The sequence below is a fragment of the Hyla sarda genome, chromosome 5, assembly GCF_029499605.1.
Source record: "Hyla sarda isolate aHylSar1 chromosome 5, aHylSar1.hap1, whole genome shotgun sequence".
Lineage (NCBI taxonomy): Eukaryota > Metazoa > Chordata > Amphibia > Anura > Hylidae > Hyla > Hyla sarda.
Window position 1 is genome coordinate 28639823 of NC_079193.1, and position 17728 is coordinate 28657550.

Below are 17728 nucleotides of genomic sequence, written 5' to 3' on the forward strand. Positions count from 1 at the left end.
CTTAAAGGTTTGGCATGTATATCTGCACTACGCCAGGGCATGAGAATAGACCTTAATATCACTTAAGTAAAACAGAATCGCCTGTCATGGGGCACTGGGAGGTTGTAGATATAATTCAAGGCCTGAGGTTCGCTCTGAGTATAAATTATTAACATTCAGCATTTTTCCTGGTCAATGTCGTTGCTCTTACGGTGCGGAGAGCCACCTGAGGCTGTGAAACACATAATATTGTATACCACTGTATTAACAATCGCAATGTGTTAGTGTAGCAGGTTGGAAATGATATTTTCTTAGTGATTACTAAGTTCCCAAGGGCTTAGGATGTGGAATGTTAAGGTTTCACAAATGTACAAAAATTCCCATTGTGACGGTATCTTAATGTACTTACAGTACAGAGTTTAGTTGTAGAATATGTAATAGAAGCATCGCATTATTAGGTCAGGCATCAGAGATATGTGTTTTTAGTGGATCCAGGATCCAGGTTGTCTCTTCCAAAACCATTGTCTTCTCCACATTCTGGTCTGACTCTTATGCTCTGTTCTGCAGGGTTCCTGTTAGAGTTAAAGGGGTATTCCAGGCAACGAGGGGGTGTGGTATGACATAACAAGGGGGCGTGGCATGACATTACGTCTCCAGTCCCAGAATCAAAGAGGTTTCCGAGACTGGAGCAGCAGTTTGGCATAGAATGCGGGTGCTACATGGAGATCGTGTGCTGTCCCAGCGGCGGGCCCCTCTGCGATCAGACATCTTATGCCGGAATACCCCTTTAACATCTGAAGGTGATATCATGGGAAGCCTGGTTATAAGATTGACTTTGAGAACTACAGTTAATTTGGACTGTAAGGATCCTCTAGGTTTTCCTCTCTTATTCTGCTCCTAGAAGTAGAAGCTGGACTTCTATTACTAGAGGGTACAAGGTCACTTCCCAGGTGTTGCTGATGTGGATAGCAGCTGCCCCATTGACCAGAAAACACAAGTACAAGGAATCAAGGGATCAGGCAAGGCAATTCAGGCTCAAGATGCAGGTTGTGGGCATGTGGCAAGTCAGCATAGTCAGTAACAGACAAAAGAGTCATGGTACAGATTCAGGGTCAGGAATCTGGGCTAAGCACTGGAGAGTCAGTATGGTACGCAGGGGTCAACCAGAAGCAGAGTCAGGAGAACCTGGAACAGGTCATGGATATAATGATCAGAAACACAGCACACACACGTTCACCATTGACACTAGGGTGGGCAGGCTTAGGATGTAGGACAAATATACATCATATAGGTAATGCCAAGCATGGGTAGCTAGGGGAATGATAAGGGATGTGTGTGCTGGGCCAAACCAGGGAGTACAGAGACACTGTGGTGGTGGCAACAGAGAGCGGGTGGAGTAGGGGAACAGACTGGGAGATGGCATCATTGAGTGACAGAACTTTGGCTAAAATGAGGTTTGGCAAACATTGGAAGCAGTGGCCAAGCATAGCACTAGTGGGACTGTGGTGGTAGTGATATTGTAAGGCATCATGGTGAATTTTCTGAAGGGAAGCAAGGAGCCCATGGTCAGACCTTAGAACTTCACGTGGAGAGGAGTGGCAGAAAGAATAAAGAGTGATTATGATTATCTAGTTTTGGACAGGATGTGGGAACCAGAATAAGAGGAGGGGACATGTTCAGAGCAGGAGGGTAGTGGTACTGTCAGTAAAGCAGAGCGGAGCGGTAGGGCCAGAACATCTGGCAAACATACCAGACGTAGGTCTACTGATATGATCAGCTCAGAAGCAGGTGATGCCACTGCTTCTGTAGGCATCCAGGCTTCCAGAGGAGGGGCACAGTCAGGTGGAGGTGTACATATTTGTTATTTTACCATGTGAAAACTCTTTCCTATCTTACCAGATGCAGAAAACATGGTGCAGTGCCATCTCTGCAAACAGAAAGTAAGGCACGTTCAGGGTATGAGTTTAAGAACTACAGCTCTATGTAAGCACATGAAGTGGCATCCTAAGGCCTGGCTACAACTATCACAAGTCCACCACCCTTGCTGTCCGCTGGCTACTACCACCACAACTTGTCCACCACACTTGCTGCTGCTACTAACAGCCAGGCCTACACATACACAACCCTCTATGATCCCCAAAAAAAGGATACATGTTCAGCTTTTATACAAAAGCTATTTCTTCTTTACTATTTTGAGACACCATTCCTGTTGCAACATCAAAAACGGTAGAATTTGTGATAATGTTTTTCAACTTTTCTACATTTACTAGTTATTTCTTCTTCTTTAGATTGAGACACTATCACCATTCCTGTTGCAATTCCTTAAAGGACAACTGCAGCGGTATGACACTTATCCCCTATCCACAGGATAGGGGATAAGTGTTTTATTGCGGGGGATCCGACCACTGGGACCCCCTGTGATCTCCTGTACGGGGCACCGCCATTAGCGCTCATGGTGAGCGCTAAGGCGCGTAGCGTCGACCTAGAGGTTGACGGTGACGCCCCGTCTCCTCCCCGTCCCCCATACAGTTCTATGGGGGAGGTGGGGAGGCAGGAACGCTGCCTCCCCGCCTCTCCCATAGAGATGTATGGAGGAGGCATGCCGGCTGCAACGTCATGCTGCGGCCGGCACGGCCCCTGCACAGGACAGCCGCAGCCCCGTACAGGAGATCACAGGGGATCCCAGCGGTCGGACCCCCCGCAATCAAACACTTATCCCCTATCCTGAAATTTCAAATTTCTTTTCAAATTTTCAAAATTTCAAGTAAACTTGTTAGGCTTCTAATTCATTTCAAAGAAATGCTTTCAAAATAAAGTAGACATCTGTAAGTATAAGTTTCATAAACTATCTGGTCAGAAAGTATAAATATATGCCACCTTTTAGTGTTAAAATAGCAAAAAATCTTAAATTTTTTTTAAAATGTAATGATTTTTTGCATTGTAAAGAAAAAAACTGCAAATGATATTGGTTTACTTTTACTATGTACATGAAGGACAACTTGTGACAAAAAAAAAAAACAATGTCAGAATTATCGTGATTGGCAAAACATTACCAGAGTTATTCTCTAATAAAGTCAGACATCCCCGATTTGAGAAAACAGGCCTGGTCTTTCACGGGCGTACAGGTTTACTTGTATTAATACTTCAACAGACTATTTAAAACACCAATGCTATTTCAACTCTGCAAACAGAACGTAAGGCATGGCCAGGGTCCGAGTTTAGGAATTACTACTAGAAATGACAAGGCCTGGCTACAACTATCACTAGTCCACCACTGCCTGTTGTCTGTTGGCTACAGGTACCACTAGTCTACCACTTCCTGCTGATAATGACAAACGTATTTCATGCATGAATGATATAGTTGAATATTGGATAGCCACACTCTTAGATCCTGAGTATAAAGCCAGAATGGAGAATATTTTTTTTTTTACCTTACAAGAAGGAATATAAATTGGATTTTTATAGAGACTTGCCACAGCTTTCCAACAGCAAACACCTGCTGAACGGGGGTTCACTCTCCACTACCTGCTGAGCCAACACTCCACTCCCTTTGCCAGCACTACCCCTGCAAGTGGCAGGAGTAGCAGCAGCATCTTTACATTGGAGTACATGATGACAAGGTTTTTGGTATTCCTACCTAATATGAATCGTCACTAAAGGCTTGTACTGCTACTTCCAGCAGGCATCTGCCATCAACTTGGGAGACATTATGCAGCTTTATTTACTAGTTCACTAGTGCAGAAAAGTTCTGTGAGCCCAGCCAAAAGTTCTTTTTGTAAAAGTTCTGTGATTATGGCAAACTGAACTTTTAAAAATCTTGAGGACAAGATTTGGGGTCTGGCTATGAGGACGAGATATGAGGACGAGATATGAGAACGGGATATGATGAAGAAATATGAGGATGGGAGAGGAGGACTGGATATAAGGATGAGATATGGCCAGGGAACGAGGTTGGGATATGAGGATTGTCTATGAGGAAGAAATATGAGAATGCGAGAGGAAGACTGAAAATGAGGGCAGAAGAGGAGGACTGGATATGAGGACAAGATATTAGGTTAGGATATGTGTACAGGGTATGAGGATGAGAGCGTCATTGCTGCTTTTCCTCTTCCACAAGCTCTAGGCAGGAAGACTGGGCAACAAAAGGTACTCTGCTAGTTGTCTCATTATTTTGTGAAAAACACACTTAACCCCTTAACGACGCAGGACGTATGTTTACGTCCTGCGCCGGCTCCCGCCATATGAAACACGATCGCCCCGCGATCCCGCATCATATCGCGTCGGTCCCGGGACCCGCAGATAATACTACACATCGCCAATCACGGCGATGTGCGGTATTAACCCTTTAGAAGCGGCAGTCATAGCTGACCGCCGCTTCTAAAGTGAAAGTGAAAGTGACCCGGCTGCTCAGTCAGGCTGTTCGGGACCGCCGCGGTGAAATCGCGACGTCCCGAACAGCTTACAGGACACCGGGAGGGCCCTTACCTGCCTCCTCGGTGTCCGATCGGCGAATGACTGCTCCGTCATCAGGCAGGAGCAGTCAAGCGTCGATAACACTGATCACAGGCGTGTTAATACACGCCTGTGATCTGTGTAAAAGATCAGTGTGTGCAGTGTTATAGGTCCCTATGGGACCTATCACACTGCAAAAAAAAGTTTAAAAAAAAGTGTTAATAAAGGTCATTTAACCCCTTCCCTAATAAAAGTTTGAATCACCCCCCTTTTCCCATAAAAAAAATAAAACAGTGTAAAAAAATGTCTGAACTATAAAAATATATCATTAATTAAACCGCACGGTCAATGGCGTACGCGCAAAAAAATTCCAACGTCAAAAAAAGCTCATTTTTGGTCACTTTTTATACCATTAAAAATGAATAAAAAGTGATCAAAAAGTCAGATCAAAACAAAAATCATACCGATAAAAACTTCAGATCACGGCGCAAAAAATGAGTCCTCATACCGCCCTGTATGTGAAAAAATAAAAAAGTTATAGGGGTCAGAAGATGACATTTTTAAACGTATAAATTTTCCTGCACGTAGTTATGCTTTTTCCAGAAGTACGACAATTTCCAACCTATATAAGTAGGGTATCATTTTAACCGTATGGACCTACAGAATAATGATAAGGTGTAATTTTTACCGAAATATGCACTGCGTAGAAACGGAAGCCCCCAAAAGTTACAAAATGGTGTTTTTTCTTCGATTTTGTCGCACAATGATTTTTTTTTCCGTTTCGCCGTGCATTTTTTGGGTAAAATGACTAATGTCACTGCAAAGTAGAATTGGCGACGCAAAAAATAAGCCATAATATGGATTTTTAGGTGGAAAATTGAAAGGGTTATGATTTTTAAAAGGTAAGGAGGAAAAAACGAAAGTGCAAAAACTGAAAAACCCTGAGTCCTTTCAGGGGTTAAGGGGTTAAAGTGTACCTGTCAATTACAAAAACGTTTTAAATAATGTAGCTAATACTATTATATGTTTATTTGTAAGATACATTGGTTAAAAAAAATTGTATATTTTTGTCCTTACAACTATTGTCTGTGTGTCTCTATGAGGAGTCCAAATACAGGAAGTGTGGGTGGACAAACAGAGCTCTGTGCACTGAGGACAAGAAGGGCTCTGTACACTGAGGACAAGCAGGGCTCTGTACACTGAGGACAAGCGGGGCTCTGTACACTGAGGACAAGCGGGGCTCTGTACACTGAGGACAAGCAGGGCTCTGTACACTGAGGACAAGCAGGGCTCTGTGCACTGAGGACAAGCAGGGCTCTGTGCACTAAGGACAAGTAGGGCTCTGTACACTGAGGACAAGCAGGGGTCTGTACACTGAGGACAGGCAGGGCTCTGTACACTGAGGACAAGCAGGGCTCTGTACACTGAGGACAAGCAGGGCTCTGTACACTGAGGACAAGCAGGGCTCTGTACACTGAGGACAAGCAGGGCTCTGTACACTGTGGACAAGCAGGGCTCTGTGCACTGAGGACAAGTAGGGCTCATACACTGAAGACAAGCAGGACTCTGTACACCGAGGATAAGCAGGGCCTGCACACTGAGGACAAGTAGGGCTCTGTGAACTGAGGACAAGCAGGGCTCTGTACACTGAGGACAAGCAGGGCTCTGTACGCTGAGGAAAAGCAGGGCTCTGTACACTGAGGACAAGCAGGGTTCTGTACACTGAGGACAGGCAGGGCTCTGTACACTGAGGACAAGCAGGGCTCTGTACACTGAGGACAAGCAGGGCTCTTTCACTGAGGACAAGCAGGGCTCTGTACACTGTGGACAAGCAGGGCTCTGTGCACTGAGGACAAGTAGGGCTCATACACTGAAGACAAGCAGGGCTCTGTACACCGAGGACAAGCAGGACTCTGTACACTGAGGACAAGTAGGGCTCTGTGAACTGAGGACAAGCAGGGTTCTGTACACTGAGGACAAGCAGGGCTCTGTACACTGAGGAAAAGCAGGGCTCTGTACACTGAGGACAAGCAGGGCTCTGTACACTGAGGACAAGCAGGGCTCTGTACACTGAGGACAAGCAGGACTCTGTACACTGAGGACAAGCAGGGTTCTGTACACTGAGGACAAGCAGGGCTCTGTACACTGAGGACAAGCAGGGCTCTGTACACTGAGGACAAGCAGGACTCTGTACACTGAGGACAATCAGGGCTCTGTACACTGAGGACAATCAGGGCTCTGTACGCGGAGGACAAGCAGGGCTCTGTACACTGAGGACAAGCAGGGCTCTGTACACTGAGGACAAGCAGGGCTCTGTACACTGAGGACAAGCAGGGCTCTGTACACTGAGGACAAGCAGGGCTCTGTACACTTAGGACAAGCAGGGCTCTGTACACTGAGGACTAGCAGGGCTCTGTGCAATGAGGATCTGTGACATGCTCCCGACTCACACAGCAGGATGATTGACAAGCCAGGAGCCTGCACAGAGCCCTGCTTCTCCTGCCCTCACTGCCTGTATTTGGACTCCACATACAGACACACAGACAATAGCTGCAGGGACAGCATTTTTTTCACCCAAAAATATACAAATGTTTAACCAATGTATATTACAAATATACATATAATGGTATTATCTACATATCAAAAGTTTTTGTTAACGATAAGTACACTTTAAGTGAAGAATTTAAATTCAATTTATGTTCCTCCAGAATCAGATGTTTATGGACTCCATCAGCTAGAGCCAGCTAGGAGATCACATCCCCATCTGTGGTAGAATATCTGTCAGATCACAGGCACAGCATAGAACAATCCCTCATTAGAATCATAGGCACAATATAAAGCACATTAGGCATCTGCCGGACACACCGGTCCTGATACATTGTATCAGTCAACTCGGTAGAACGAGGCCAATAAAACGAAGACAAACCAATGTAATTCATTACCTCAATGAAAAGTGATCCAAAAGTGTGAAGGACATTTCTATTCTCTGTTCGAATTCACCATACAGCCGAGACTCTTAGAAATGATTGACTTAGTTAGCGGAAAAGTCTGAAAAATAAAAGACCTGTTAATCTTCCTTCTCTTTTGAATCGCTGTATCCGTGTGCCGGAGGATATGAGAATGAATAATTTCATCCAGAATGAATATAATGTTCTTGTCACGATGCCGGCTGGCAGGAGGTGGATCCTCTGTGCCAGAGAGGGATTGGCGTGGACCGTGCTAGTGGACCGGTTCTAAGTCACTACTGGTTTTCACCAGAACCCGCCGCAAAGCGGGATGGACTTGCTGCGGCGGTAGTGACCAGGTCGTATCCACTAGCAACGGCTCAACCTCTCTGGCTGCTGAAGATAGGCGCGGTACAAGGGAGTAGACAGAAGCAAGGTCGGACGTAGCAGAAGGTCGGGGGCAGGCGGCAAGGTTCGTAGTCAGGGTGGATAGCAGAAGTACTGGTACACAGGCTTTTGGACACACAAAACGCTTTCACTGGCACAAGGCAACAAAATCCGGCAAGGGAGTGCATGGGAGGAGGTCAGATAAAGGCAGGGAGCAGATGGAAGCCAATTAAGCTAATTGGGCCAGGCACCAATCATTGGTGCACTGGCCCTTTAAGTCTCAGGGAGCTGGCGCGCGCGCGCCCTAGAGAGCGGAGCCGCGCGCGCCAGCACATGACAGCAGGGGACGGGAACGGGTAAGTGACCTGGGATGCGATTCGCGAGCGGGCGCGTCCCGCTGTGCGAATCGCATCCCCAACGGCCATGACAGTGCAGCGCTCCCGGTCAGCGGGACTGACCGGGGAGCTGCAGGGAGAAAGACGCCGTGAGCGCTCCGGGGAGGAGCGGGGACCCGGAGCGCTAGGCGTAACAGTACCCCCCCCCTTAGGTCTCCCCTTTTTTTTGTCCGGTGACTGCCTCCCCTGGGATGAGGACACCGGGAAGGAATGGATGGTTTCCTCAATGGCAGGCAGTACAGCAGGAGTGGGAATGGGGAGGGAGGGCAGAGGGCGAGGCCTGGCACGGGGCAGTGTGACACCAGGACGAGGGCCATGAGGAGGCACCGAGGCTTGCCTGAGTGGACTGGGAGGGGGGGAGAGGCATTTTCTGTGGCAGGCAGAGTCCCTAACGACCTTAGGGGGACCGGATACAGGAGGAACCACAGGGTCACGGCAGGGAGTACTGGGAACCGGTTTAAGGCAGTCCTTGGAACAAGAGGGACCCCAACTCTTGATCTCCCCAGTGGACCAGTCCAGGGTTGGGGAATGGTGTAGAAGCCAGGGTAGTCCAAGGAGAATTTCGGAAGTGCAATTGGGAAGGACCAAAAATTCAATCTTCTCGTGATGAGGTCCGATGCACATTAGGAGGGGCTCCGTGCGGTAACGCACGGTGCAATCCAACCTGGCTCCGTTGACCGCGGAAATGTGGAGTGGCTTGACAAGACGGGTCACCGGAATGCGGAATTTATTCACCAAGGACTCCCGAATAAAATTCCCAGAGGCACCAGAATCCAGGCAGGCCACGGCTGAGAGGGAAGAGCTGGCTGAAGTAGAAATCCGTACAGGCACCGTGAGACGTGGAGAAGCCGACTTAGCATCAAGAGACGCCACACCCACGAGAGCTGGGTGCGAGCGTGCGTTTCCCAGACGTGGAGGACGGATAGGGCAATCCACCAAAAAATGTTCGGTACTGGCACAGTACAGACAAAGATTCTCTTCCTTACGGCGATTCCTCTCTTCCAGGGTCAGGCGAGACCGATCCACTTGCATGGCTTCCTCGGCGGGAGGCCTAGGCGCAGATTGCAGTGGAGACTGTGGGAGAGGTGTCCAGAGATCTAAGTCTTTTTCCTGGCGGAGCTCTTGATGTCTCTCAGAAAAACGCATGTCAATGCGAGTGGCTAGATGAATGAGTTCATGCAGGTTAGCAGGAGTTTCTCGTGCGGCCAGAACATCTTTAATGTTGCTGGATAGGCCTTTTTTAAAGGTCGCGCAGAGGGCCTCATTATTCCAGGATAGTTCAGAAGCAAGAGTACGGAATTGTATGGCGTACTCGCCAACGGAAGAATTACCCTGGACCAGGTTCAGCAGGGCAGTCTCAGCAGAAGAGGCTCGGGCAGGTTCCTCAAAGACACTTCGAATTTCCGAGAAGAAGGAGTGTACAGAGGCAGTGACGGGGTCATTGCGGTCCCAGAGCGGTGTGGCCCATGACAGGGCTTTTCCAGACAGAAGGCTGACTACGAAAGCCACCTTAGACCTTTCAGTAGGAAACTGATCCGACATCATCTCCAAATGCAGGGAACATTGCGAAAGAAAGCCACGGCAAAACGTAGAGTCCCCATTAAATTTGGCCGGCAAGGACAGGCGGAGGCTAGGAGTGGCCACTCGCTGCGGAAGAGGTGCAGGAGCTGGCGGAGGAGATGGTTGCTGCTGCTGTAGCTGAGACTGAATCTGCTGTAGCTGCGACTGGAGTTGCTGAGTCATGGTGGTCAAGTACGACAGCTGGTGATCTTGTTGGGCAATCTGTCGGGCTTGCTGGGCGACCAGTGTGGGGAGGTCGGCGACAACAGGCAGAGGAACTTCAGCGGGATCCATGGCCGGATCTACTGTCACGATGCCGGCTGGCAGGAGGTGGATCCTCTGTGCCAGAGAGGGATTGGCGTGGACCGTGCTAGTGGACCGGTTCTAAGTCACTACTGGTTTTCACCAGAGCCCGCCGCAAAGCGGGATGGACTTGCTGCGGCGGTAGTGACCAGGTCGTATCCACTAGCAACGGCTCAACCTCTCTGGCTGCTGAAGATAGGCGCGGTACAAGGGAGTAGACAGAAGCAAGGTCGGACGTAGCAGAAGGTCGGGGGCAGGCGGCAAGGTTCGTAGTCAGGGTGGATAGCAGAAGTACTGGTACACAGGCTTTTGGACACACAAAACGCTTTCACTGGCACAAGGCAACAAGATCCGGCAAGGGAGTGCATGGGAGGAGGTCAGATAAAGGCAGGGAGCAGATGGAAGCCAATTAAGCTAATTGGGCCAGGCACCAATCATTGGTGCACTGGCCCTTTAAGTCTCAGGGAGCTGGCGCGCGCGCGCCCTAGAGAGCGGAGCCGCGCGCGCCAGCACATGACAGCAGGGGACGGGAACGGGTAAGTGACCTGGGATGCGATTCGCGAGCGGGCGCGTCCCGCTGTGCGAATCGCATCCCCAACGGCCATGACAGTGCAGCGCAGGGAGAAAGACGCCGTGAGCGCTCCGGGGAGGAGCGGGGACCCGGAGCGCTAGGCGTAACAGTTCTTGGAAATTGTATGGTTTTATAGTGTGTTCAATGGATTCTGCCAAGCTATTCTTTCCACAGAACCTGACATGTCATACATACAGTACGTAGGAGTGTAAACCAGTGTTTCCCAACCAGTGTGCCTCCCGCTGTTGCAAAGCTACAACTCTCAGCATGCCCGGACAGCCTTCGGCTGTCCGGCATGCTGGAAGTTGGAGTTTTGCAACAGCGGGAGGCACACTGGTTGGAAAACACTGGTGTAGACTGTAGGAGAGTAGTTTTGTAGTCACTCACCAGCACCGTAGAAAAACTCTCTATTTGTTGGTTAGCGTAACATCACAAAAGCTGGATAAAAACCTTGACACCACAAATGGAGTCACAGCCGTTTCATGCCCCTTTCCAGCTTTTGTGATGTTACCTTAAACATGAAATAAAGAGTTTTTCTACGGTGCTGGTAAGTGCCTCCGAAGCATCTTTTGGTTGTTATTCTGTTACACTTGCTACTGCTATAAGGATAGCCCACCACCTGAACTTTACATCTTTCCCTCCGATGTCCATGTGGCCAAACGACTCCTAAGTGCAGTAGATGAAGTGGGAGAGCCCATGGTAATTTTGCCGACCACTGTATCTATCTTTGTTGAGTGTTTGGAATGTTGCCATGTTCTGTATATTCCGACACAAGAATCACGTTGAATTTTATTTCTTTCCAGATGGTGGTGGACATGTTACTGGCAGATGCCTAAAGAAACATACCTTGCACGAGTGTGGCAGTGCCTGATACTGCAACTTATTGAGCTGTAGTACAAGGCACAGCCACACTCATGTATCACTATACTTAGGGGTCAAGTCCTGGAGGGGGGAGGGGGGAAGTGTGGGAACCAAGATTTCCACTCAAGGGCTGATCCTGCAAGACTTCTTCTGATGGGAATGGGGGCCTTGCTGTGGAAAAAGTGCAGGAACTCGGTTTCCAATGCGTTCCTGCAGGACTTGAGCCCTGTCTATACTGTAGTGTAGTGAAGGGCACCAGAAGGCATTGCAGCCATTTTGTTTTGCTGATCTGTGTTACCAGAAGCTGGCAACTCTGTGGGATGGTCGGGAGCATTGGCTCCCCAGCCTTGTTATGGTTCTTGTCACATTGGCCCTAGGGACACTTCAAGATGGTACCAAGCTGGTGCAGTGGTAGGGGGGCTGCACAGTAAGGGTAAATGGTGTAATGTTCCCCGGGGCCCACCCTGTGTAGGGATTTCCCTGTTTACTCTGTAGGTGTAAATTTACCATATAGGGGCAGTAAGTGGCACTAAAGTGGAAATTGTTCTGTGAGGATTGCACTAAGGAGGAACTATTACTGTATGGGGGTAACAAAAATAAAACAAAAACTAAATGTTGTTAAATGGTGAGCTATTGAACCAACTTAGGGTTTCCAACCAATGCTTGGGCGTGTCAGAGAAATCTTAGTTTAAAAAAGCCCCTAGGACCCAGGTGACTAGTCATTGGAGCAGTTCCAGAGGGGCTGGTGGAGTGGGAAGCACTAGTCCTGTGACTAGTTACCTAGGTTCCCGGGGCTTTCTTAAACTATAATATTTCTGAAACCCCGAGTGTTTCAGAGTAACCCTAGTGTCCTCGGACCCCGCTCCCACAGCATGGGCAGAATTAAACAGGTGACAGGTTCCCTTTAATGTGTCAAAGATTGTCATGACAAGGCAGTACTCTCAAAGGGTATCGTGGTGTAGAGCAATACAGCACTGGAGACAGAAATGGAGCTCTATCCTCTTCAGCTAAGAGTCCCGCTTTTGTCTAGGAAGCAATGACACCCAGAAATTGCTCTGAAGACCATGTGGCCAAGGTCATAAAGAGGACATCATAAGAGGACATCACATTGGTCCTACTCCGGTTATTATGGTGTGCAACGGCACAATATATGGTAGCCGGACCCTTCTAGTCTTTATCCCTCGTACACTTACAGCTTGGTGTTACATTGATTTGGTCGTGGAACCAGTGGTACAGCCATCTCTCCAAAGCGTGCCAAGCCACATTTTGCTTGTAATACCGTGAGCAGCCTGTGGGGTCTAAGCATGCTACCATGGCCTGCAACGTCTTCACATTGGTCTCCCATAAGGCACATCTGGGATGTCATTTTTCAACAATTGCAATGGGATCTGCCAGCAGTTGATCTTGATGATTTGGGTGACCAAGTGCATTCAGCGTGGCAGAACATTCCTCAGACAACCATTAATAGCCTCATGGATAGCATGCCAAGGCACTTACATGTTGTATATCTACACTTGGTGCTCATTCTCAATACTGATTAAGTCATTTTGAACATTTTGTTTCCAATTTTTATATCATTTGCATAACATAAGCATGCCTATCAAGCCTGTGATTTCCAGACTTCCATGACTTTTCCTTCTTGGTGCAATGTCAATGTTGAGGAGTAAATTATTTATTTATTTAAGGGGTACTCCGCCCCTAGCCATCTTATCCCCATCCAAAGGATAGGGAATAAGTTGTCTGATTGCTGGGTCCCACAGCTGGGGACCCCTGCGATCTCAGTTGCTGTAACCCAGACATCCGTTGCATGGAGCAAACTTCGCTTCATGCTGAATGACTGGGGATGCAGTGCGGAGGCTCGTAACGTCACGGTCACTCCTCACTCGTGATGTCACAGCCACGCCCCTCAATGCAAGTCTATGGGAGGGGGCGTGACTGCCGTCACGCCCCCTCCCACAGACTTGCATTGAGGGGCGTGGCTGTGACATCACGAGCTAGCGTGGCCGTAAAGTCACAAGCCTCCGGCACTGCACCCTACCCTCTAAACGAAAGCCGATTGCAGGAGGGAGATCGTGGGGGTCCCCAGCAGCGGGATCCCACGCAATCAGACATCTTATCCCCTATCCTTTGGATAAGGGATAATATGTCTAGAGGCAGAGTACCTCTTTAAACCCTTTCAATACAGACCCTAATGTAAATCTCCTAAATAAATACCCAAGACCACCTTCATATGCCTCAGTACTTATTTGGGACAAAAAGACGACAATCCTAGAACATTTACCAAATCTGCACAGTGAGACTCGAAATATCTTTTAAAAGAAATCTAACTACAACCTCTCTGCACTTCTTACCCAATGAATAACCGACTAGGGAAAGAGAAGTGCCATTACCCAGAAGGCAACGTGCCACCTTTGCTGTTTTTTTAGATTTATGAGTCCTGAAATGCGATGTAGAAGTATCCAAATGAGCGTCGTCTCCATGTGCCTGATATACGTTGGGATAGTTCACAGCCGCCAATCGTAAGAACCTTCATAAAGGGCCTTATTACTGGAGAAATACAGGATTTCTATTAGGTATTAAATGCACAGCAGTTGTGCGGTATTTAAAGGTGACGGGAAGTAACACTTAACATCATTATTTTATCCTTAGCGGAGAAAAGTCTCTTAACTTCATCTGGGGAATTTAATACAACTGCAAAGTCAAGCAATTTCTGCAAGTTGAAAGTAATCTTCTCAGGCCGATAGAGGATTCTGCATTGGAGGAATCTGTAGTAACTTTGGAGGGAGTAGCTATCTGGAAGATAATAGTTTCCTTAATAACCACCCCGACTTTACCAATGTGCTGAGCTTATCGCACTTGTTAACAGTCATCTAATTTTCCTCACTTTTTCCCCCCCATTTTTAGAGAGAAGACGCAGCTGACTTTTAACATTTTCAAAAATTTAAATGAATAGGTTGCCTAGCAACTAAAGACTTTCTATTACCAAATTTAGTTCTGTGTTCTAAAGTCGGTAGGAAAGTGGAAAGAAGGAAAAAAGGAAAAAAAAAGATTTTTTTTTTTTTTTTTAAAGCTACATGTTAAGCACATATCCTGCTTCATCAGCTGTCAAATATAACTCGGGGGATATTAGCATAATAAAAATCACCTGCACATATGAGGCGGCATAATTGAAGCGGCTACATCACCTGCAGATGCTTCAACCTGGCTTTCCTGCTTTCAGATAAGATCTTTTTTTTTTTTTTTTTTTAGGTTAGAATGCAAAAATTTCAACTAGCACAGCATTTATACAGGATACAGTGGCGATAAAAGGTTTGTGAACCGATTAGAGAGTTTGGTTTTCTAAGGGGGTTGTAGTGATTGCGTTGCTGATGAGGGTAGTAGTGGCCTAACCCAAAGTATCTCATTAGACCCCACAATGTCCTTTTCAGAAAAAAAAAAAAAAGACTTGTGATAGCCAGTGTTTTGGGGACCTAGAGTAAACTTTACCAATACACTGCAGATACTTGAAACGTTGCTTGAATTTTGTACAGTTTTGAGAGTTCATCACTAGTCACTGTCCCTTTAATATTGGAGCATGGGAAGGGGTGGGGGGTGAGCCATTGTAAACTGTAGAACTTCACTCCACTTATTTCTTATAGACAGTACTGCAACATGTCAATTAGACGGGTGCATCTAATGGAAGCACTGGACCAAGACCTGAGGCAAAACGACTTTTAGTATATTTGTAGTAAAACCCTTAAAGGGGTATTCCAGGATTTAAAAAAAAAATTTTGTTAGATCAACTGGCTCCAGAAAGTTAAACAGATTTGTAAATTACTTCTATTAAAAAATATTAATCCTTCCAATAATTATCACCTGCTGAAGTTGAGTTGTTCTTTTCTGTCTGGCAACAGTGCTCTCTGCTGACATCTCTGTTTGTCTCGGGAATTGCACAGAGTAAAATAGGTTTGCTATGGGGATTTGCTTCTACTCTGGACAGTTCCAGAGACAGGTGTCATCAGAGAGCACTTGAACAGAAAAGAACAACTCAACTTCAGCAGCTCATAAGTACTGAAAGGATTAAGATTTTTTTAATAGAAGTAATTTGCAGATCTGTTTAACTTTCTGGAACCAGTGGATATATAAAAAAAAGTTTTTTCCTGGATAACCTTTTAAACTTTTCTGAATTTGCTTGTAGACAGGACTTGTGGCCCACTTGGCGTTTCGTTTGGGGTTTTACCTTTTGGTTACTTTTTCTATATTTTCCACCTGTATGTTTTTAACTATTTTTCATTAAAGTTGGATTTTATTCATCCATTGGAAGCCAGATATCCACTTTTTCCTTGGAGTTGTTGCACCTAGTGATTCCCGCCAAGCTTCCTAACAGAAATTCACGCTTCTGCTGCCGAATGAATTTATCCACGTTGGAGGGGTGAGCTGGTTTTATTCCTCTTTTACTTATGACTTGTGGCCCACTTGCCTGAGGTGTGCCTGACTTTAGGTACACCTAAGGCTCACTATTGCTGTTTCCTCATGTAGTGACAGGGGCTGAGTTTTGAAGTAGTTAAAGGGGTACTCTGCCCCTAGACATCTTATCCCCTATCCAAAAGATAGGGGATAAGATGTCTGATCGTGGGGAGGGCTGCCACTGGGGACCCCCGCAATCTCGGCTGCAGCACCCCGCTGTCATTACTGCACAGAGCGAACTCGCTCTGTGCGTAAAGACGGCCGACACAGGGGCCGGAGCATTGTGACGTCACGGCTCCGCCCCCCTCGTGATGTCACGTTATATCAAGTCCAATGACAAAGGTTCTGATGGTAAATGTCCATTTGGTGTATTATAATAGATAAGTCCAAGTCTAAGTATATAACTCTTGCGATGGCAGGAGATAAAGTGTCGGCACTGTAGTATGGTGTGTTGTCCTAGAGGACTGAAGTGGACGGTGGATGGCAGCAGACGGGTGATGCGGCAATGTCAGGGGTGCGCTTACATGGAAACAAAAATGCAACAAAAATGTAAAAAATAAGAAATTATGTCGCACTCGCCCGGTTACGTGCCAAAGAAAGTTTCCTTTATTGCGTAGTAACATCAGAAGCAGGGGTTCGGGAGGGGGAGAGGGGAGCAGGAGCTCAGCTGGGCGTGACCAAGCGGAGAACCCGCGAAACAGGACAGTCATTCCACGAGCTCAGCTGAGCTCCTGCTCCCCGACTCGAACTTGTGCTTCTGATGCAACCACGCAATAAAATAAACTTTCTTTGGCACATAACCGGGTGAGTGCGACATCATTTCTTCTTTTTTACATTTGAGTATATAACTCTGATGGTTCAGTGTCACCCGTGGAGTCCCACTGGTTCCGTATTGCAATGGACCTGTTACACTCACCAGTGTGTTAGCAGCTGATCACGCGCTGCAACGGATCTGAGGAATAAGCCGCTGATTGAGATAACTTGTCTCTAGGAGAGATTCTCACGGAGGCAGCCGGTATTAGATCTGAGCTGTCGTATGAGCATATTGTGGTAGCCCTTGGGGGGTGTATGGTAGTTGGGGTGTTGTTTCGGTAAATGAGGGGTTAATGTTAACCCTATAGTTCGTGACGCCAGGCTGGGGACTAGTATGCTGAGGTAATTCTCCGGCCTATCGCCGCCCTTCCCAGTAACGATAGGTGCATATACAAAATGACTGAAGGTCCACAAGGTATCTGAACCTGAACTTGAACAAACTTCACTGAAAGACTTGCCGTACATTCAATGCACAACAACAGTCTCAGGAATACAGTCTCTATATAGTGCAATGATTGACAGTTGTTGCGGACCTTGACTTTTAGATACAGTCTCTGAATCCAGGGTAATATTTGCAGATCCTTCCGGATTTAGGGGATAGATAAGGTCCGGTGATCATGCAGAGTGCTTAGGGATTGATACACTCTCAATTTAGAATCAATCAGCCGTTGCCGCAAGGCTCGGGCCTAACTCACTGCGGGAGATAGCTGCACAGGTCCTTCCTCGTCAGGAGCGCAGGAGCAAAGAGGAAGAGCAATGGCCGCCACTCCCTTATATGGGCAGGGCTGTTTTGGATTGGTCCCAGTAACTGTCACTCACCGTTACAAGGAGTGATGGGTAGAATGTGTCACAGGGACCTCCACAGGTCCTAAAGCAAAAACCATAGAGTTTTCCTGATCATGCGACCCACAGGTCCTGCTACGCTGTATACAGGTAATTAACTATTTATAGACATTTATACAATCATATTTACATGCATCCTAAATAAACCATTAGCTCAATAACTATCTAGATGA

General features: G+C 47.1%; 1 long non-coding RNA gene across 1 annotated transcript in view; it reads left to right on the top strand.

Annotated features, from left to right (window-relative positions):
- LOC130272992 (uncharacterized) overlaps nucleotides 1-15835 on the top strand; it is a 37726-nt gene extending 21891 nt beyond the window's left edge. The window contains exons 2-3 of the long non-coding RNA XR_008843818.1: nucleotides 14703-14762; nucleotides 15732-15835. This is a non-coding gene — a long non-coding RNA (uncharacterized LOC130272992). The remainder of the gene's footprint in view (nucleotides 1-14702; nucleotides 14763-15731) is intronic.
- The last annotated feature ends 1893 nt before the right edge of the window (nucleotides 15836-17728 follow it).